Consider the following 23,533-nt stretch of genomic DNA (forward strand, 5'->3'; position numbering starts at 1 on the left):
TAGAGAGGGAGATAGACACACAGACCCAGTGAGGGAGATAGACACACAGGCCTAGAGAGGGAGATAGACACACAAGCCCAGTGAAGGATATAGGCTCAAAGACCCAGTGAGGGAGATAGAGACACAGGCCCAGTGAGAGACATAGACACACAGACCCAGTGACAGATATGGAGACACAGGGCCAGTGAAGGAGATAGAGACACAGGCCCAGTGAGGGAGATAGAGACACATAGGCCCAGTGAGGGAGCTTGAAACACAGGCCCAGCGAGGGACCTTGAAACACAGGGCCAGCGAGGGACCTTGAAACACAGGGCCAGCGAGGGAGCTTGAAACACAGGCCCAGCGAGGGACCTTGAAACACAGACCCAGCGAGGGATCTTGACACACAGGCCCAGTGAGGGACATAGAGACACAGGTCCAGTGAGGGACATAGAAACACAGGCCCAGTGAGGGAGCTAGAAACACAGGCCCAGTGAGGGACATAGATGCACAGGCCCAGTGAGGGACATAGACGCACAGGCCCAGTGAGGGAGATAGACACATAGGCCCAGTGAGGGTGATAGAGACACAGGCCCAGTGAGGGAGATAGAGACACAGGCCCAGTGAGGGAGATAGAGACACAGGCCCAGTGAGGGAGCTTGAAACACAGGCCCAGCGAGGGAGCTTGAAACACAGGCCCAGCGAGGGAGCTTGAAACACAGGCCCAGCGAGGGATCTTGAAACACAGGCCCAGTGAGGGACATAGAGACACAGGCCCAGTGAGGGAGCTAGAAACACAGGCCCAGTGAGGAACATAGATACAGACACTAATCCAAAAGACGTGACTATCAGTTTGTTCTGATTTAACTGAACGTTTTCCAAGTACAAATGTACTATAATTCCTTCTATCTCCAAAAGGGAAATGAGAAAAATCCCTCACTAAATGTAAAAGAGTTAAATGCTCCCTCTGTCCCTTAAATGTCCTTAACAATCTGTTTGCACATCTGTTATGGGGTGTGTTGGACAGAGAGAGACTGTGTTGTTTGTAACCCAGATGTGAGGGATTAGAACATTTACTTGAACAGATTTCAGCAGATTATTGGAGAGCCCTTTGGCCATTGGTTGAACACACACAGATGTTTCAAGAAGTCAGCTACTTGGCATGTGTGCACATCAGAAAGAAATGTTTGGTGGAAAAGACGGCAACAAGGAATGCCGGGGGCAGGGTGGGGGCTGCTGGTGGGGTGCGGGGGTTGGGGCCGACAACAACTTACATTTACGTAGCATCTTGAAAGTCATAAAACATCTTGAGATGTTTTACAGGAGCATTAGCAGGCATCTAAAACCGAGCAATTAAGATAGAAAACTTAATCAAAGAGGTAGGTTTTAAGGATATGGTAATGGTTGGAGTACAGAGAGATGTAGAGACTGAATTCCAAGGCTTACAGTGCAGGGTTGGGGGCTGGGGGAGTTGCGGTTGGTGACTGTCAAAGGTAGAGGGCTAAAAATTAAGTTGCGCAAGACATCCGAAATGACACGAGTTCTGACGTCCTGGAGGGTTGTGGGGCTGGAGGAAATTTCAGAGATAGGGAGGGGGTGACGGCTGTGAAGAACTTCGTAAAATTGTTATTTGGGAAGTCTGTGTTCCTGGCTAGGACCGGATTTATTGCCCAATTTACTTCGCCCTTGGGACGGTGCCTTCCTCACCTGTTTCAGTCCGTGGGGTGGGTGGGGTTGTTTAGGGTTACTCACAGTGATGCAAGGAAGGAGCTCCAGACCCAGTGACAATAACGCAGCAAAGGAGACATCATTCCAAAGCATTCTGGGATCCGTTACCTGGATGAATGCGTCTGGAAGGGTTAATGTGGGAGATTGCATTAATCTCCGGCCAGTCTGATAAATTGTGTGGGAATGTGCAAGCTCGTATGATGCTGTAGGACAATGACGTGTAACCACAGGCCTCCTAATTGGCTTTGTAACGCGTCTAACTTACCACTTTACACTTCATCTAATTGCTACTGTGCAGCGTCCGGGAGTGGCCCAGTGGCTCGGTGATTAGCACTGCAGCCTCACTGCGCCAGGGGCCCGAGTTCGATTCCTGCCTCGGGCGACAGTCTGTGTGGAGTTTGCACATTCTCCCCGTGTCTGCGCGGGTTTCCTCCCACAGTCCAAAGATGTGCAGGCTAGGTGGATCGGCCATGCTAAATTGCCCGTAGTGTTCAGGGGTGTGTGGGTTATGGGAGGATCGGTCTGGGTGGGATGCTCCAAGGGGTGGTGTGGACTTGTTGGGCCGAAGGGCCTGTTTCCACTCTGTAGGGAATCTAATCTAATCTAGTAATGTTCAGGACAACAGCTTCTCCTCATTAAGATTCACAAGAGGCTCTCCTCCACTCTCTGAACCAAACTCGCTCAAGGAAAGAGGTTGGCGGCAGGAAACTTTGGCTCTTGTAACGGCAGCGTATAGAACGTGGCAGCAATGGGAGGCATTGTTGCTTTTCATGATGCCAGACAACAGCGGTGACAGCATCCCAGCGGAACCAGATGCAGAGAGGGCCGTTTACAGCCTTAAAGATTTTTATGGCCCTTAAGCCAGACAGTCAACCACCGCCGATTCTGAGCAGCTGAACAGCCTGCAAAGAAAATCGAGGGATGATCAACAAGGGAGGAACTGCCCTTAATGATAAAGCCTCTCGCTTCGGTAAGGGAAACACAGAAGCAAGAGTGAGCCAGGAACTAGTCACAAACAACAGACAGAGATTCCATCGGGGAACAAGGATCTACAGACGCGGTCCTGGTTAGACATTAGGCCGGTGAGTGAAAGGGCACTCTGAATAAAGTTAAGTGGGAACAGGGAAGCTTTAAATCAATGAAAAGAATGGTCTGAAAGGCTGGAGCTATTAAGGATTTAGAGCTCACAACGGATATTCCCACCTTAATGAGCAGACGCCACAAGGCTTGGCTGCAGAAAGGAAATCACAGATCTTGGAATTTAATGCCAATCAGTTTGAAATTAGCGTGCAGCACTGGTAAACGTCACAGGGCTAGCATTAAGAGCGAGTTAAAAGACTGAACAGGCAGAATCTGACAGAAGATAGTAAGAGGAGAGCGCTGGAGTGGTAGTGTTGCTGGATCCTGCAAATTCGCTGAGAAGAAAGATGCGCCAACACCAGTGTTCTCGACCAGGCCAACATCCCCAGCACTGAGGCACTGACCACCCTTGATCGGCTGCGATCGGCTGAGCACGTTGCCCGCATGACTGACACGAGACTCCCCAAGCAGGTGTCCCTACTCCCATCTCCAAAATGGCAATCAAGCCCCAGCCAGACAGAGGAAATGTTTCATGGATACCCTCAAGGCCTCACTGGCAAGATGCAGCGTTCTCACAGACACCTGGGAACTACGAGCCCAATACTGTCCAAAGTGGAGGCCACCATTCGGGAAGGCATCAAGCATCTCGAGACTTGCTGAGAGAAATGAGCAGGAGCCAGGCGAAGACAGTGCAGGGAGCGTACTGCCACACCAATGTCCTTCCCACAACCACCACTGCCCCAAAGGTAACAGCCTGCGGAAGCCGCATACAACCACCTACAGACTCAGCCTGAGAGTGGAGGAGAGTCATTCTTGTCTGCAAGGGGGGGCCAGTGATAAAGATGACTGTGGCTCGGCTAATAATCAGAGACCCAAGTAATACCCTGAGGGCCAAGGCTCAACCCAACCACGGTAAATGGTGGAATTCGAACTTAGGGAAAAGGACGACCTGGAATTAAAACTGAAATGGTAGCCGTGAGACCAGCAGGGTCAGAGATCCCAAGAGGGACTGAAGAATTCATAACTGTATCTGTAATAACACAGGATTGGTAAACACCTCTGTCATCACAGACAGGCGACAGAAACTGGTAAAGTCTGCAAGAGGATGCAGATGAGGACAAAAAAGAATGAGCATTATGATCCACTTGATCTCATTGGTTTCCAACACAGCCTGGTGAACAAACTGTCAGAGCGGATTTGCTTTCGCTGTCGGATGATGAAACAGCACACGTTCAAGAGGAATATTTCGATTCTTTGCCTCAAGGAGGAATGATCAGTGCTGGTCGCAGAGCTCAAATTAGCAACCATCGTCAAGTGTTATGACTGAGGATGCAAATGCTTTGGACTCAACAGGTAAGGCAAGTAGAGAGGACAAATAAAGGTGTTCCATCTAATCTACAAGTTGAAGTTACGTACTTAATGTGTGAATTGAGCAGATTTACTTTGCACAGATTGAAAATTGTCTTTATACTGACACCATGGAAGCCAATACTGAGATGTGACGACCGATATAGGACACAGTTAAGAATGAACTCCCTGGCTCGGAAATCCAGGATACCGAAGAAAAACAAAACATCTACTTCAACAGAGCAGCCAATGCCTGGTGAAGGAATTCATGTCCTGCGCGCCCCCCCCCCAGATTCATTCTTTCTCACAGAGTTCAATACAACTGAATAGCCTTCTCAGCTGGAAGGGAGCTGTTTAGCGTCTGCAGAGCTGTAGAAATGACTCACCATGAAAGGGGGGCCATTCTGCCTATCTCGTCCTTGCTAACCCAAGCCACTAAGCTGTGAGTCTGAATTAGAATGGCTGAAGACAGCAAATTTCATCCCTGAAGGACATTGGTGGGTTATTTACAACAAGGGTTTCATGGTGACTGGTGGGCTAGGTCCAGGTTAATTCACTGAATTTAAACCCTAGTTCGCTGAGCATTCCCCTGCGTTCCAGTGATAATACCATGTCACTAGCCTTAAGCACAGCCATGAGAATTTTACAATCACGGTATCGCTGGACCCCAATGTAGGGCCGAAAGCTCGGTGATGAGCTCAGACAATTCAGGCTTGGCGTGAGTTAGAATGTAGGCAGTGGAGTGTGGAAGTGTGCATATTAACACAGAGGCCAGGAAAAGTACAAGCACAGAGAATGCTGGAGACTTTCAGCAAATCTGGCAACGTGTGTGGAGACAGAAGCAGAGCTAATGTTTCCAAGGCGGTCTATGTCTTCTTCGGAATAGCATCCTGCTGTATTTTGCCTTTGCAGGAGGATGTGGAAATAGTTGAGTCTGTCACTGACTATCCAAAATAAGTCTGAGACATCAGCAAACCAAACCCACTTCATTCAATGATAATGAGAACTGCAGATGCTGGAGAATCTGAGATAACACAGTGTGGAGCTGGATGAACACAGCAGGCCAAGCAGCATCTTAGGAGCACAAAAGCTGACGTTTCGGGCCTAGACCCTTCATTCAATGCTTGGAAGCACATTCTGCCCCTGGTTCAGTTGTCTGCATGTTCAATTTGTGGTGTAGAGTGATGCCAATGGCATGGGTTCAATTTCCATTCTGCTATGAATGGCTCTCCCTCTCAACCTCTCCTCTCCTCTGAGACGCAGCGGCCCTCCTGTTAAACCTGAGATTTCTGAAGAATGGCCCGGGCCCGGAACGTCAGCTGCCCTTGCTCCCCTGATGCTGCCCGGCCTGCTGTGTTCCTCCAGCTCTGCACTGCGTTATCTCTGACTCCAGCAGCTGCAGTTCTTACTGTCTCTAAACCATTAGCAGTTGTCTCTCTGCAATGAGAGAGCAGCCCTAAGGCCGAGGAAGGCTGTGATGACTTTATACTCATGCTCCTAATTTTAACCGTTCATTTATGCCGTGCCAGCAATTTAGTCCTCCTGCTTATGATTGATATAACCCTGGGCCTAATGCAATTTGTGGTACCTTGTTTGCTTGGGATACTTTGGTTCCCCAAATAGGCTGAGAGAGTATCCCACAATCCAGTCTGCATCCAGCACAGGGCAACATCTTTGTTTAATTACCAGCAGTCGTGACCTCCTTCTCATTTTGCTGTCATCGTGAGATATGCCTTGTCCTTCAAATAGAGTGACTTACAGTCTTGCTGTTAATTCAGGGTGGTTAGCTATGTATTCAACCATACTTCCGGTCCTACTTTGCCACAATTACAGTGGTTGATGGAGGATATATCTGAAGCAGAATCAACTCCCGCTTTGACTGGAGTTCAGCTATCAATTCAAAATCTTGCTGCTCCCACAATCCTCAGACGCTGTGCCCGAATCACCCCTCCAAGTCTCTGAGAGGCCTATGTTCCAGTGCCTAGAAAGGTCACAGGGATCTTGGAAGAAGGTCATGGTATTTCCAGAGCTGCGGGGGGCTGCTTTCTGACAGAAAACGTCACCAAGGTTGAGGAGGAGGGAGGCCGGGCCCAACAAGGCTTTGGGTTTTATCACATGGCCTCCAAGCGGCCTACCCTAGCAAACAGCCCAACCTCCACGTCTCTTGGACAGTATAAACAAAAAGGGCTCGCAGAGGATTGAAACAAAAGCATCTTTTTCTTTGCTAAAAGGTTGCTGGGTAGCTCAGAAATCAACTGTGGGTCAGACCCGAAAGCATAACAAAGTTGCTTTCCTGAGGACTTTTTAGAGGCACTGCATGAGTTTTTATGACTATGTTGTATCTCATTGTCACAATTACTCAGTCCAGCTTTCTACTTCAGGGCTTATAACTAACTGAGTTTAAATTCCTAGCCGCTATGCTTGGGATTTAAGCCAAGAAACTCCACAGACTTAGTCCAAACCTCAGGGTTATTAGTCCAATAACATTGCCTCTACACTCCAAGCACCCCTTATGAACTGATCTTTAATTCCTGACTGCTGAAGGGTTGGCCAGACATGCCTTGCCTCTCTTATTTTATAAGATCAGGAAATCGTGTGCAATTTCGGATGATTGCACAGGGCAAACCTGTCTACTGCCAACATAGTCTGGTAAATCTGCAGCCTGCATACTTTCATGGGCATAAGTGTCCCTGGCTGGTCAGCATTTATTGCCCCAGTTGCCCTCAAGAGCTGCCTTTTTGAACCGCTGCTGCCCACATGCTATGAGCTGATCTGCAATGTTACCAGGGAGGCAACTCCAAGTTTTTGGACTGAATGGACAGTAAGGTATTGCCGAGTCAGCATGGTCTGTAGGAGAACTCGCGGGAGGTGGTGTTCCCGTGTATCCGCTGCCCCTTGTCCTTCCGAATGGCCATGGTTGTAGGTTTGTCTAGGGATTCTGCAGTGCATCTTGTAGATGGTGCACACTGCTGCTGCTGAGCGTCCTTGGTGGAGGGAGTGGATGTGGTGCCAATGTAGCGGGCTGCTTTGTCTTGGACAATGTCAAGCTTCTTGAGTTATGTTGGAGCCCAGAGGCTCCAGTGGTCATGAAGGTTGCCGTCTAAATGCAAATCTAATTTCATAACCACAAGAGCATGACACAAGGATTTCCGTTTTCCAGACATCACAGGCACTTGCTAGCACTTCAAAAAGTCTGAGTTAATATTGCGTTAATATTGCCAACATTAGATCGAAAGCCAACATTGTAGAGGTACAATTAACCCAACATCACGGCAATTCTACGTTAACATCTCTTAAGGAATCAATGGGATTTGCTTTAATTCACGTGAGAAAGTGCCTTTATGCTCTGTGTTCTGTCATTCACTCCAGACCTTTACAGAACACAGAGCAGCAGCACTTAGCATCAGCTTACAGGTTTCTAAACCGAGTGCAGATGGATGTAAACAGATTTGTTCATGTCTGGGCATGAGCTGTAATTGAATTATATCGGTAACTAGTTTATTAAAAATTCAGCATGGCAATGGATGCAGGGGTGCAATGACCATACAAGTAAAATGAATACCCTCAATTCATGGCCCAGCTATTGACAATCATTGAAACCGAAATAAAACCTAAAGTATAAAATCATAAAAGGATTGCACAATTATTTTCATTTCAGCCCACAAGCAATTACAACTTACTGCAAAAGGCGCATCGCCTTAACTTATACAGGAGGCGTGAAAGATCTACTGCGAGGCATGTTTCGTAATAATGTCCACAGCTCAGATGTTGTCAGGTTGGGTTCAGTAACTGCTTGGGAGTTGTTTAGCTTATTTGGCTGGATGGCTGCTCTGCAATGTAGAGTAATATGCACAGCACTACACCACCTGAGTTTACCTCAAAGAACATTTTCTTGCTAACCTCTCCCCTTTTCTGAGGCATGGTGATCCTCAGGCTAAGCCGCTGCCAGTTATCTCTCCCTGGTGGGAGAGAAGCCTCATGAGCTCGTGAGATGAAAATGATTTTGCTTTGATTAAATTCCTGATCTCTTACCGACTGTGTTTTAGAAAGCAGCGTATCGGGCTGCCTCTTACTCTCTTCATTCTACATCGTATTTAACACACATTGACTTTTGTTTGGTTAGTGAAAGAGATGGTGGCGCTGGGAGGTGAGACTCAACAGTTTTCTGGCAAAGTCCCAGAGAGAGACATTTCTGCCTTTTCAGCAAATATAGTCACTCGCTTAATTGCGTCAACGGAGCCTTGGCTCATATCACAGCATTGGCTTCAGTGCTTATTTCTGAAAGCTTACATGCTTTCTTGGTAAGTACAGCATTCTAAAGAGGTGCCAAGTGCCCATGAATGGCTTGGGACCCATTGTAATTATATGTCGTCAATGGCATTACCATTGCATTGTACTGAAATCGTTAGGTCACTGAAATTAAACCAATGCTAAAGAGGTTAATTGATAAGGCCAGGTTACCAAGGTTAGGTTTGGTTAACCTAAGCATTGAAGATTAACAGTGATAAATTTGAAATGTTTCAGCTGATCTCAGGGTAGATAACGTTGACATGTTGACAACTTTTTGACATAGAAGAAAACTTGCTCATTGAGTCTGAGCCAACCCAGAAAGTGCTACCAGTCCAACGCCACTCTCCAACTCTTGGCCCCAGCCCTGTAAGTTCTGCCACTTGAAGTATATAATGTAGAGCAAACGCTTCATACTCACATATTGGAATAGTTACTGACCTCAGCAGGAGGTCACATGGGAGCTGGAGTCTGGAGAGGGATGAGCCTCTGAACTCCTAGACTTTGACAGTCTCTTTAGAATATCCCCAGAACACAATCTCTTCTCAGACCAGAAAACCCGAGTACTTTTTTAACTGTGATGAGGATTTCTGCCTCTTACCATGCTTTAGCCCATTGAGCATCAGATCTCCACCACACTCATGAGGTAAAATCATTTCCCCTCAACTCCCCCTGCTCCTACTACAATCACTTTGAATCTAAGCCATCAGATCAATGACTCTATTGAGAGGTATGGGTTCTTCCTATGTGTTAAACCCTGTACCTCATTATTTGAGATAAATTACCCCTCGACTACTTCTGCTCCTGAGAAAACTTCGTAGCTAGTTTTGTGAGTTCTTGTGGCTAAGATCCTCCATGCCTGACAACGCCCTCACAAATCTCCTTATCCCCTCTCCAATGGAATCCTTCCTGGAGACAGAGGAGACCAATTTCGTCTCATGGGAATAACATGTTAAAATTGAAGCCAAAACATTCACAATAAATTCAGGAATCATTTACAAGCACCAGGAACAGACTGCCAATCAGAAGGACAAGGGCAGCAGATCACAGGAGACTGTAGCTGTTGCAAATCTGAAACAAAGATAGACATTGCTGGAGAAACTCAGTACACCTGGTAGCATCGGTGGAGAGAAAAGCAGAGTTAACATCACATGCCCATTCAGCTTCTTCTTCAGGTCATCAGACCTTTGTTGCAGCTCCTCTAAGATAACTGTATCAACCTTGGGATACTTCTCACACAGCTCACCATTCACTTTGTAACACAGGAGCTGTGGAAAACTGGAAGGCTCATCCCCAAAAAGCAGATTTTCCATTGTGTTTCAGAGTAAGAGGTTCAACATGCTGATTTACGTTCTTTCTTTTCATATAAACCAATGGAAATGCCCAAAATGCGTCTTGTGTTTTATGTGAAGCAATTCCTATCTTCATCCACAGAGAAGGAGATCGCCAATGGAGCATATGAGGGCCTATCAGAGCCTGCGGGTAATTATTAATTTGATAGATGTAGTGGCTCAAACTTACATGAGCTGAGCCTAACAGATATATGTAGGACTGTTCAACAACCAGCAACATTTGAGCATGATCAGAATACCAGAGCTAGTATTATTTCTCTCTGAGAGAGTGGCACAGTATTAGACTAAGAGAGAGACTGTGTCAGTAATGGAGCACCAGAGAGAATGAGTCAACATTGGACTGTCAGAGAGACTGGGGCAGTATTGGACTATCAGAATTACTTGGTCAGTATTGGTCCACAGAGAGTAAGATAGTATTAGATTGTCACAGTGATTGTTTCAATATTAGACTACTAGGCAGACCAATTCATTATTAGAGTATCAGAAAGACTAGGTCAATGTATGATTATTGGAGAGAGTGGGACGGTACTGGACGATCAGAGAGACTGGGTCAGTACTGGTCTATCAGAGAGTCTTGGTTGGGGTTGGATCATCAGACATTAGACTACCAGGGAGACCTGTTTAATATTAGACTATCAGAGAGACAGGGGCAGTATTTGATTATCAGAGAGACTGAATCAGTATTAGACAGTTGGAAGACTGGGTCAGTTTTGGAGTATCAGTGAGATTGGAACAGTATTGGACTATCAGAAAGACTAGGTCATTGTGGTCTATCAAAGAGACTGGGTCAGTATTAGACTGTCAGAGAGATTGGGTCAGTATTGGAGTATCAGCAGATCGGGTCAGTATTAGATTATAAAAAGGACTGGGTCAATCATGGTCTATTAGAGAGTCTAGGTCAGCATTGAACTATCAGAAAGACCGGGTAAGTGTTGTTCTATCAGAAAGACTGGGTCAGTATTGGTCTGTCAGACAGACTGCCTCAGTATTGGTATATCAGAGTGATACCGGTATTAAACTGTGAGAAAGACTGTGTCAGTGCTAGACTACTGGACAGTCTAGGTCAGTGTTAGACTACAGGAGAGAAGAGTCAACATTAGACTGTCAGAGAGACCAGGGTCAGCATTAGGCTGTTGGAGTGTCTGGGTTAGTATTAGACTGTAAGAGACACTGAGTCCATATTAGACTGTCAGAGAGACTAGGTCAGCATTGGTATATGAGAGGGGCCAGGTCAGTATTCAATTATCAGAGAAAATGGGTCAGTATTAGATTGAAAGAGAGACTGCGTCAGTATTGGACTACCAGAGAGACAAGTCAGTACTACACTGTCAGAAAGACTGGCTCTGTTTTAGACTGGGTCGGTATTGGTTTATCAGTGAGGCTAGATCACTACTGGCTTATGAGATACTCTGGATCAGTGTTGGTCTATCCGAGACACTGTGTCTGTTTTGGAATATCAGAGACTTTGGATCCATTTTGGTCTCCCTCAGAGACTTGGTCAGTATTGGACTGAGAGACTCAGAGTCATTATTCGACAATGAGAGACTCTGGGTCATTATTGGCCTATGAAAGACTCTGGGTTGGTATTGGTCTATGAGAGAGACCATTTCTCCGGCATTCTTTGTGTTTGTTTCAGGTATCCAGCATCTGCAATATTTGCCTTTATATGAATGCAAGTCTTTCGTTTGGTTTTTTTGGCAGAAAGAACAGTAAATCCGCATCCTACAGACTCCCTAAAATGGGGAAGGGAAAAGTGAGCAGCCCAAGTTTCTTCAAGTGTGATGATTCCGTAACAAATATTGGTCAAAAGGACATCAGGAGAATTTATATAGGAGTCTCTGTCCCAGGTGTGTATCCATTGTCTCTTCTAATCATTGGGCAACTATTTAGTTGTTTATCAGTATGTTTTTGTACCAGTTCCCTCATTAAATCTCTCTGTCTTCATCTCCTAATCTGTAGCTGCTTCTGGAAAAGTTTCCTTCACAACTTCTGCTGTGAAGAAAGAAGCAAAATGTTTGTTGATTTCAATGGTCATTTCCATTTTATCTACTATTGACTCCTCATTCTCACCCTCTAAAGGACCAACACTACGGTCATTTACTCCTCTTTTCAATAACTCTCAAAACCTTTGCTATCCATTTTTTTTTCCTGGCTAGCTTCATCTCATTCTCAAATATGTTTCCCCTGATTAGTCACTTCTTCATTCTCTGTCTTTTTTCTTTATATTCAGACCAATCATCTGATGTACCATTATTATAAGTTTCTTTTTTTAAGCTTCCTTAAATTGGTTTCATTAACCATGGACCTTAGAAAACAACAGTGAACTATGTAGGTTTGGTTGCCAATCATCTCATAGTGGTTTGTCTGATCCTACTGTACAATCTTTCATTTAGTTTAATACAGCTGGCCACACCACAGTCATCATAGCAGGTGCTTGTGTTTCAAACTGTATTGGTATGTGAGAGGAATACTTCAGACTGCCCATTCAGTGCAGGACTGAGTGTGTGCTGCATTGTCAAGAATGCTAATCTTTGACTGGTATATTAGATCGGAGTCTGGTGTCATGCTTTCAATTCACATTTAAGCTCCAGTGACTAGCTAGTGAAGATTAATTTGGTGTGATCCTATGACACTACTTTTGTTTACTGGTAGGGCATTTGTGCATACACACTTGGTGCTCTGACATATTCATGTTACACATCTAGTTGGGAACACAACCTGCGAGAAAGAACACACAGGGTTGAAGAGGTTGGCCATCATGGCAGCCGATGGAATATAATGTGAGGACATACAAATCTATCCACTTTTATAGGAAGAATTTAAAAGCCAAATGCTTTTAAAATGCAAGAAATGAGTAAATGTTACGATAGCTGCAGGGTATCCAGCCTATTATGTGCTCCTCCAGTCACAATATCTAGCCGAGGCAAATTGGTGGTCAATGGGATGTAGGCCAATGAGATGTTGATCAATGGGATGTTGGTCAGTGGGATGTTGGTCAATGGGATATTGGTCCATGGAATGTTGACCAGTGAAATGTTGCTCAGTGGGATGTTAGCCAATGAGTCTTTTGTCAGCAAGATGATTTTCAATGAGATTTTGGTCAATGGGATGTTGGTCAATGAGACATTGATCAATCAGGTATCAATCAATGGGATATTGATCAATAGAATGGCAATTAATGGATGTCAGTTAATGGGAAGTTGGTCGATGGGATGTTGATGGGGTGGGAGTTCAGGGATGGTGCCTAGATCTTCTTTTTTTTTGGAACTTATCATGCCCTGAAACATGCGTTGTACAATGTGTCACTTATCAGTCCAAGCCCGAATTACGGACGTCAGGTCATTGGTGAAGCAAATGAAGACTCTTGGGCTTGGGACACTACCTTGAGGAGCTCTTAGAATGATTTCCTGTGTCAGAGGTGATTGAGTTCCAACCACCACCTCTATCTTTCTTTGTACCAGGTACATCTCCAACCAGTGAAGCGTTTACTCTCTGGTTCTCAATGATACTTTTTACGCAAGGGTCCCTTGATGCCATGCTTGGTCAAGTGTAGCCTTGGTGTGAAGATCTATTGGTCTCACCTTACCTCTGGAGTTCAGCTGTTTTGGTAATGTTTGGAGCAAGCCTGTATTGTGATTAAGAACTTCACTGGCTTGACAGAACCAAACTGAGGATCAATGAGCAAGTTATTTGTGATTAAGTGGTGCTTGATAGCACTGTCAATGATGCTCTGCACCGTTTTCATTCAGAGTCATCTGGTCAGATTAAGAAAAAATTAGTCAGATTGGATTCCCCTGCCTCTCATAGAAAGGATATATTTGGGTAAATGTCTACACATGCTGAGTAGGTGCCAGGGTTGGACAAGTACTGGAACAGCTGAATTCGGAAGTCATCCAGTTCTAAAACCCGCACCGCAGTTGGAAAAAAATGTCAGGAATTAACATGCTGTGCTCAACGTTTCCTCGCTATCAGGTGGAGTGAATTAGACTGGCCTCTGTGATCTGTGATCTCAGGACTAAATTGAGATGAGTCACTCAGCATTCCTGAATGCGTGGTCACAAATACCCCAGTGCTGTCCTGCACACTCAAATGCTAGTATCTGGCATCATCGAGGGCAGGGATGTTAATGTATCCTCTCCTCCGGTTGTTTGTTTATTCTCTGTCACTATTTATATCTGGATGTGGCACGGATACAGAGCTCTGTTGGTTGTGAGGACCATTTAACTCCATCTCTTGCTTGCTGGCCTGCAATCTTGATTGAGAGCCCCCAAATTAATGGTGTTGGTGTGGTGGAGAAAGGCTGGGCCTTGAGGTTACAGGTTTTGATGGAAAGCAAATTGACTGTTGCTGATGGCTCATAGCACCTCATAAAGGATTATAGAATGGAGGCAGGCTATTCGGCCCAACACACCAAACAGCACCCATGCAAATCCATCCCATCCCTGTATTCCTGCATTTCCCATGGCTAACCCACCCAGCTTGCACATCCCTGGACACTATGTGCAATTTAGCACAGCCAATCCACCCAACCTGCACTTCTTTGGACTGTGGGAGGAAACCAGAGCACCCGGAGGGAACCCACGCAGACACGGGGAGAATGAGCAAACTCCACACAGTTGCCCGAGGCTGGGATCGAGCCCTAGTCCCTGGCGCTGTGAGGCAGCTGTGTTAACCACCAAGCCATCATGCCGCACCACAAATGTCTAGTTAAGTTGCTCGATCTGACTTTTGAAACAATTCCCATTTATTTTGGTGGCATTGCCTCAATGTGAAGTCAGGACTTCACCTCCACGAGAACTGTGCGCTTTCCTAAGCATTCTAACCTTCCCTAATTTCTCAGCAATATCCTACACCTTTCCCTTATATAGCTCCCCCTCAAATATTAATCACCAGAGCTATTCCCAGTATATGTTACTATAATACACAACCTGTAGCAGTATGAGTATTGCATGTCGGTGCACTCCCTCATTGGGCTCAAGTTCGAACAGGCAGACCTTTGATCTATAGACTGGATTACTACTTTAATCCCTCTGAGCTTGCTTAGCAACCTTGGCTAGGCATTTTCAAGCCAACTGCACTAATTATATGCAGTGGGTTAAAAGCAAAGGCAGGCCACAGGTTTGGTGGTGAGACTTCATTCATCAGGCTGTGCTGACACTCCAACAGCAGACGTAGGAGAATGGCCCTCGTCTGAACATTTGCTGAGCAAATCTGAAACTAGACATTGGCATTATGGCTCACTTGTGTTTGGAAGGGTAGGGCGATTGGCTGTGTGGCTGGAGAGATGGTGCAGGGCTTTAGATTCTGGGATATTAGGACTGTCTCTGAGGTAGGTGACACCAGTACAGGTTGAATGGTTGTCCCGACACAGGCCTGGGAGCAATATCCTTGCGGGCCAGTCTTGTACAACTATTATACCAACTTGGGGGGAAGGGGGTAGGAAACAACCTGGAGCTGAATTAATGAAGGAAAAAACAGTCGCAGAAGTAATTTGGAGAAATAGAGAACTCAAGAGGATGAAATAGTAGTGTATAAATTGGAGGCAGAGTAAGAGGGATTACAACAAATGCTAAATTAGTTTTACAGTGCATAGATGTAAATGTCTAAATGGGATTTGTAAGATTAGTGAGCTGCAGCTGAGATCCTCATGTGGGAATCTGATATTGTGGTGATTTTTGTTTTGCTGTATGCTTTGAGGTCTAGTCGTATTTAATCTCCCAGCTCAATGCTGCTGGAGTCAATGTAACCCCCTTCAAGAGCTTTCTATTTGCACCTTAGCCTATGTAGACATTCACTCCGCACCCAGAGTTTCCAGTCCACACAACTGAATCAAGAGGGACTGACATAATCTTTATGCTATTGTACGTCGATAACGCTGTACCTTGTCCTGATGTTAACCCCTTTTATTCTGCAGTGTTAACCGAGACCTGGCTCAAAAAGACATAGGACTGGGTGCTTGAAGAACGCAGAGAAACGAAAGAAAGAGCAATATTGATCAAGGAGATTTCCTCCTACAGCCCAAATCTCAGTATTGATTAAGGAGATTATGATGGACACAAAGAAAGCGAATGTCCCAGAGAAATCAAGTATAGAGGGCTGTTTGTCTGGCATTAAGAAACATTAGGAATGTTCTGATGCTGCTTGGTGTGTGCTATAAGTTACCGATTAATGAGAAAAACATGTCTGAGGTACTAAATAAAAACTCCGTCAGTGTCTTCTCCCCTGAGAATGGCAGCTGCAAAGTCATAGTGAAAGAGGAAGTTGTTGAGACACTGAATGGGCTAACAATTGATAAAGAGGAGGCATTAAAAAGTCTGGCTGTGCTTAAAGATAAGACACCAGGATTCAATCAGAAACATCCAAGGATGCTGAGCGTGGAGTAACTCATGGATTATGAACTTGGCTTGGAGGCAGTTCCTAGTTTGATGCTGAAAGCTTCATCCATTTCCACCCTGTCAGATGTGGTTCAAAATCTTGGGTTCCTACTCAAGGTCTTGACTTGATTAATTCTTGCACTTTCAAGGGGAGGTAGGGAAAACACAAAGAAACCCTTAGATGTTTGATTAGATGCAGATTGATCTCTGTAATCTGCTCGACCTTATCATAAGCAATATCAACAAGCCAATTCTCAATGAAAACGCATGACTCAGTCAAGTGTGGATAGTTGACTTTCAGGTCCGTTCTATCCCCAGCAGAGGTTCTGCTGATGCCAAGCAAAACCGAGCCTTAATCGTACGTTTATTTAATCCTTATTTTCTTTTCCAGCCGGCTTAACCCAATCACAAGTTTCTCAACTTTCACTTTCCAAATAAGGTTTGGCTTGGGCTTTTGTTTTCACATCGGATTCAACCTGAATCTGTGCTTCAGCAACTATATTCTTTAGTCTTGTTTGCTGGCATAGGTCCCAAGCAGCCAGCAATCCAGGGGTAGGGAGGGGAAAATCATCGAGCGATTTGTAAATGAGAAATGAAATTTTAAATTGTGTAGCTCTTGCGAGCTTCATGCTAATTCCCTGCTTTCTCCCCGCTTCAGATGAAAATAAATCTGCCAGTGTAAATTATCCTGCAGTGACGACACCATGGCTCAGTGGTTAGCGCTGCTGCCTCACAGCGCCAGGGACCCAGGTTTGATTCCACCCACGGGTGCCTGTCTGTGTGGAGTTTGCACATTCTCCCTGTGTCTGTGTGGGTTTCCTCTGGGTGCTCCGGTTTCCTCCCACAGCCCAAAGATGCGCAGGCCAGGATGGGTTAGACATGTTAAATTGCCCATAGTCTTCAGAGATGTGTAGATTAAGTGGGTTATAGGGGAATGGATCTGGGTGGGATGCTTTGAGGGCTGGTGTGCACTTGTTGGGCCGAAGGGCCTGTTTCCACACCACAGGGGATTCTACGGACTGTTCATTTCATCTGGTGAAGCTAATTCCGGCTTTCACTTTGAATTTTCTCTTGTTCTGCTGACACCATAGCAACCTCCTCAGTAATGTCTGGGCCTGAGGTCAAAGGCAACAGCACATGCTCAGAAGAGGTCTCTGGTCTGCATTTGGTCAAGGAGCAGGGGATGGAGGAAAGGCCCATGATGAAGACTGAGGGCCTGAGAAGGAGGCACGCGTGAGACTTAGTGAAGTAACAAAATAGAGGGCCGAAGTGGGGGAGGAAATGGGGAGAGCATAATTAGAAGGATCGTTCCTCTTTCTTCTGTAACTGAAGAATAGAAAGAAACAATCAATCAGATTTAACACTGGAAGGTGAGTTCATGAAGGAAGCTGAGTGGGAGTATTGCAGAAAAGTGGAAGTCTTGAAGCTCTGAAAATGTTGATCCTATCTTGATAGTGGGGCTTTCAACAACCACCTTCCTTTAGATAGTGCCTTCAATACTGGAAATGGGCTGAACTGAGGGATGGGATATGAGGAGAGGTAATTAAAAACTTGGTCAATAAAACGGTTTTGAGGATGATCTTAAAGCAAGATTTTGAACAATAACAGCACTCAATAGGAGCAGGAATAGGCCATTCAGCCCCTCTGGTGAGCTCCACCTTTGAATAGGATCATAGCTGACCTGATGGGTGTCCTTAGCTCTACTTTCTACCCAATAATCTGTTAACTTCGTTGATTACCAAAAATCGATCCAACTCAACCTTATAAAAGCAAGAGAATTAGGGGGGCATACTAGAGTGTTGGTTATGGGTCAGAGTTGGAAGGATCTGGCAGAGGGGTGTGTGGGATGGTGTGGTCCATGTGTGAGGCAATTTTATCTACTGCTAGAAGGCGTGAGGTGACTGCTATCAGATGCTTGCTCAGTACTGGAAGATCAGAAGGAGGTGTGAGACAGTTGGTAAAAGGAACAGGACCTACATAACAATTCTTGTCCATTATCAATACCTTCACAAACAAATGGGCAACTTGAGATGTTAGCACCGTGTGACAAATTTCACCAGTACTATTACTGCTCTTCGCTTTCAAATGAAACATTTTTGAGGAACTACTTAACGCCTCGGCGCATCCAACCTTTTCCTGTTTGTTTCCATCAAGCCGCATGTAACATTCAAAGTCCTTGTCCTCATGTATAATTCCCTTGTGATGTCGGTCCACCGCATCCCTGACGTAACAAGTTGCTTTTGCACACCCCCCCTTAAGACAGTGAAACATCCCAAAGTGCTTCCTTCATAAACTAAATTTGACACCAAGCTACATTCAACAGTTTGATAGGTGGTCGAATGTTTGGCCCAACAGGTGTGAAGCAATGTCTTAAAAAATGAGAGAGTGATGACCCAGACAGAGAGGTTTAGGGAGGGAATTCCATTCAGATGTTTCTCCATCCCTTCCTCTAGTTCACTGAATTAAATTGCACATTGTTTCTCACCCCCACCAACTCTAGCCCAAACTGGTACCTTCTTCAAGCTTCTTTCTTGTTTACCCACATGCCTACTCCAAACTCTCAAGACCCACCTCCTGCGCATTCAACTCAATTCCCACTAAAATGGCTGACCAGCCAACTTCTCCTCAATTAATGGGTTCCCTAGTCCTACCCTTCATCTCTGACGTCATCGTCACCCATCACCTCCCCCCACCCAGTCAAAAGCCGACATTCGTTGTTCTGTCCTTTTTGTCTGTTTCTAAACTCCCATTCTTCTCCAAAATCCTTGAACTTCTCACTTTACGTGTCTATCTTATGCATGTCTGAAGCCCTCTGATTGGCTATCTGCCCTCATCACAGTACGGGTGGGTGAACGGACCCAAACTTGATTAACTTTTGATATCACTCCACCTGCTGAGCTTTTCCAGCAATCTCTGTACTTGTTGACCCAGGAGGTGCACTGTTCCTTGGAATCCCACTATCTTATATCCTCAAGCCTGCCCTGTCCTCATAGCTCTCAGCTCCCTGACATTCAAAAACCGTCTCCCTCCTCTTTAGATATTTCCAGTCATCCAGCCTCCACTGCTGTCAGGGATAGAGAATTCCAGGCATTCGCCCCGTCTGGGAGAAGAAATTCCTATATTGCCCTGTGCAAAATGAGTGTCTCCTCATGCAACTGTGTCCCCTGAACTCAAGATTCCCCAACTGGTGGAAACATCTTCTCAACATCTACCCTGTCAAGTCCCTTCAGAACCATGCACGTTTCAGTAAGGTCACCCCTCATTCTTCTCAATTCCAATGATTGAGCCTAACCTGCGTGTCTGTTCTTGATATGTTAACCCCTTCGTCAAGGAATCAGTATCTTTTGAACTGTCTCCAATGCTGGTAAATCCTCTCTTAAAAACAGGGACCAAGATTCTACACAGTATTCCAGATACTTCCATTATTTCCTGATATATACTTTGCCCCACAGTGAAGCAACTCTTCAAGGGCTTATAGGTGACAATTGCCTGTGTCTTCTCTCCCTTGGTATGCCTTATTTCCACCCAAACTGAGTCCACATCACAATCTGTTACATCTATATCACTGCTCACCATTGCACTGAATACTCCTCTATTAACAAAGCTACCCCACCTCCTTTTCCTTTTCACCTATTTTCCTGGACCATTGAATACCCTGGAATGTTGAACTCCCAGACTTGGTCACCATGCCTCCATAACAGCTGTCAAGTCATATTAATTCATTTCTATTCATACTCATCTATTTTGTTACAAATGCTGTTTGCATTCAGATAAAGACTGAATGTGACATTTCACCATTTCTAATTGCTGATCACATTTCCTAACCCTTAGGCCGCACAGTTGGCTGCCTCTTCATTACATCATACTGCAAAACTTCTGATTTTTTAAAACTTTGCTTCACTCGAATTGTCCCCACTAACTAGTAGAAAGCTCCACTTCCAAGTTTAGTCACTGGGAGCTCTGATTACAATGATGACAGTCCCGATGGGTCTTGTCAATCAAGTTCCGTTTCATAACCTTGGGCAAATCATAAAATCCTTAGGGTGTGGAAGCAGGCCGTTCAGCCCATGCCGACCTTCCAAAGAGCATCCCATTGGGATAAACCCCCACACCCACCCTACTCCCATAACCCTGCAATTCCCATGGCTAACCAACCCAACCTCCACATCCCTGAAAACGATGAGTAACCTAGCGTGGTCAATCCACCTAACCTGCATGCCTTTGGACTGTGGGAGGAAACTGGAGCACCCCCACACAGACACAGGGGAGAACGTGCAAACACTTCATGGGCACTTGCCCTAGGCTGGATTCGAACCGCAGGTCCCTGGCACTGTGAGGCAGTAGTGCTAACCACTGAGCTACCATGCCCCTAGATGTCAAATATCCTGTTGCTGTGTTTTAAAGAAGGATGGTTGGCGGGGGGGGGGTGCGGTTTCTCCTGTCAATATCACTCCTCCAACGAACATTACCAAAAACGGATGATCAGGGCACTAGTTTCAATGTTGCATGCATGCCTGGCAATGATAAAAAAAACTAGGTAACTGTCAGAGATAGTAGGAAAGCAGATGCTGGAGAATCTGAGATAACAAGGTGTAGAGCTGGATGAACACAGCAGGCCCAGCAGCATCAGAGGAGCAGGCAAGCTGACATGTCGGGTCGGGACACTTCTTCAGAAATGGGGGAGGGTAAGGGGGCTCTGAAATAAATAGGGCTGGGGAAGGTAGGTGGGACGATACTAGGTAACTGTCTGGATTTGCCCTGCACCCTGTACAGTGCTGATGTATGTGCCGAATATATCCGTTCAAATACAAACTGAGAACAACGTGTGTCATTCAGTCCCGAACAGAAGCGCCAGCTTTCCTGCCCCTCTGATACTGCCTGGCCTGCTGTGTTCATCTGTGTTATCTCTGACTCCAGCATCTGCAGTTCTCACCGTCTCACACAGCGTGTGTCGTGTTGTGTCTGTACTTGTTGTGTAACAGACCCACAGCAAAACACTTTAATTCCTGCACTCAATGCCAGGGGCGAGTGAATATACAACTAAGGGAGTTCCCTTGCAATCATTTCCAAGTGATTTAACTGGGTGATAATTAGGACTTGAAAAGATATTTCAGTGAGGAGCTATGAGGGTACTAAGTTCCTGTCTAATCTCTGGTAAGACATTATTTTCTCCAGTTCGGGACCAGTAGATATACCGGTGAATGCTCTAGAGCCAACTCCCCTATGGCAGTGGCTCACTGAACCCAGAGAGCCAGATGCAGTGTTGACAAAGCATTTCCCATGCACTGCGGTGACTCAGTGGGGGATTAGTGCTGGTTGTAGGGACCTGTCTAACAAGTGTAGGGTGTGCTCTCCTGGCAGCTCCTTCGCTGGAACAGTGCGTACACCGCAGGAAGATCCCACGCTTTCAGACGGACCATGGCCAAGGGTGGGTGGGGGAGAGCGAGAGGAAGCTGCCTGTCGCCCTTGGTGAGGGAGGGAGGGCGCTGACTCGATCCGTGAATGGATGGGTGGGTGGTGAGGGAAAAGAGTGAGCAAGTGAGGGAAGGGGGTTAAAGGGGGCTGAAGAGATGGATGAAGATTGGGGAAGACGTATGTGTTGGGGGGTGGGTAGGGAGTGGGGAAAACTCTGCAGTGCTGGAGAATAACCAGTCCTTCTCATCCACAAACAAAAATCTCAGCCTCCCCAAGTGCCCTCTCGCAGAATACCAAAAAAAAACACAGGCTTGCCAGCACCAGTCCATTTCCCCCGGTTTCCTCCTGGACGCAGAGGCAGAGGTGCGATGAGTCAGCATTCTAGACAAAGAGCCCAGTACAGGGGCCGCTTGGAGCTGGCTCTGAGGATGGTCTGGCCATGGAAGTCCAATTGATGGCGCCACGCTGTGAGACTTCAGCTCATGGGAGAAGCAAGCGAAAGAGGGGACCACAACAGCTGGACAAATTTAATAAAGTAACAGGCAAGACAGAGAGGGGAGACTTAACAAGGCATAAAGAGCGAAAGAATTTTGACTTCACTGAATGTTACAGCCCAGAATGAGGCTTTTGGGCCCATCTTCCCTGTTAATTGTCCTTTTTAATTCCGTGTGACAAACCCCCACCATCTTCAGGAGTCCGTGGACAGCAATCATTGCAAACATTTACAACAGGACATTGATTGGGGTGAATTAAATGTTGGCCTTCACCATGAGGAAGAAGGAGGCTTTTGTGAAGATGAGGCGTGGACACCCAGTTAGGGCGCTTGAGAGTTACACGTTAGCCAGGAAGGACCTAAAGAGACAGCTAAAAAGAGCCAGGAGGGCAAGTTTTTGGCAGGTAGGATCAAGGAAAACCCTAGAGCTTTCTGTAGGCATGTCAGAAATAAAAGAATGACTACCGTAAGATTAGGGCCAGTCAAGGACAATAGTGGGAAGTTGTGCATGAAGTCCGAAGATCGGAAAAGTGCTAAATGAATATTTTTAATCAGTATTTACACAGGAAAAAACAATGTTGTGGAGGAGAATACTGAGATACAGGCGATTAGACGAGACGGGATTAAGGTTCACAAGGAGGAGGTGTTAGCAATTCTGGAAAGTGTGAAAATAGATAAGTCCCCTGGGCTGGATGGGATTTATCCTAGGATTCTCTGGGAAGTTAGGGTGGAGATTGCAGAGCCTTTGGCTTTGATCTTAATGTTATCATTGTCTGCAGGAATAGTGCCAGAAGACAGTAGGATAGTTAATGTTGTCCCCTTGTTTAAGAAGGGGAGTAGAGACAACCCTGATAATTATAGAGCAGTGAGTCTTACCTTGGTTGTGGGTAAAGTGTTGGAGATGATGATAAGAGATAGGATTTATAATCATCTAGAAAGGAATAATTTGATTAGGGATAGTCAGCACGGTTTTGTGAAGGGTAGGTCGTGCCTCACAAACCTTATTGAGTTCTTTGAGAAGATGACCAAACAGGTGGATGAGGGTAAAGCCGTTGATGTGGTGTATATGGATTTCAGTAAAGCATTTGATAAGGTTCCTCACAGTAGGCCATTGCAGAAAATACGGAGACATGGGGCTGAGGGTGATTCAGCAGTTTGGATCAGAAACTGGCTAGCTGTAAGAAGACAGAGAGTGGTGCTTGATGTGAAATGATCATCCTGGAGTCCAGTTACAAGTGGTGTACCACAAGGATCTGTTTTGGGGCCATTGCTATTTGTCATTTTTATAAATGGCCTGGATGAGGGTTAGGATGAGTTAGTAAATTTGCAGATAACCGTAAAGTCAGTGGAGTTGTAGATAGTGCGGAAGGATGTTGCACGTTACAGAGGGACATAGATAAGCTGCAGACCTAGGCTGAGAGGTGGCAAATGGAGGTTAATGCGGAAAAGTGAGAGGTGATTCACTTTGGAAGGACTAA

This window comes from Stegostoma tigrinum, chromosome 10 (assembly GCF_030684315.1).
Source record: "Stegostoma tigrinum isolate sSteTig4 chromosome 10, sSteTig4.hap1, whole genome shotgun sequence".
Lineage (NCBI taxonomy): Eukaryota > Metazoa > Chordata > Chondrichthyes > Orectolobiformes > Stegostomatidae > Stegostoma > Stegostoma tigrinum.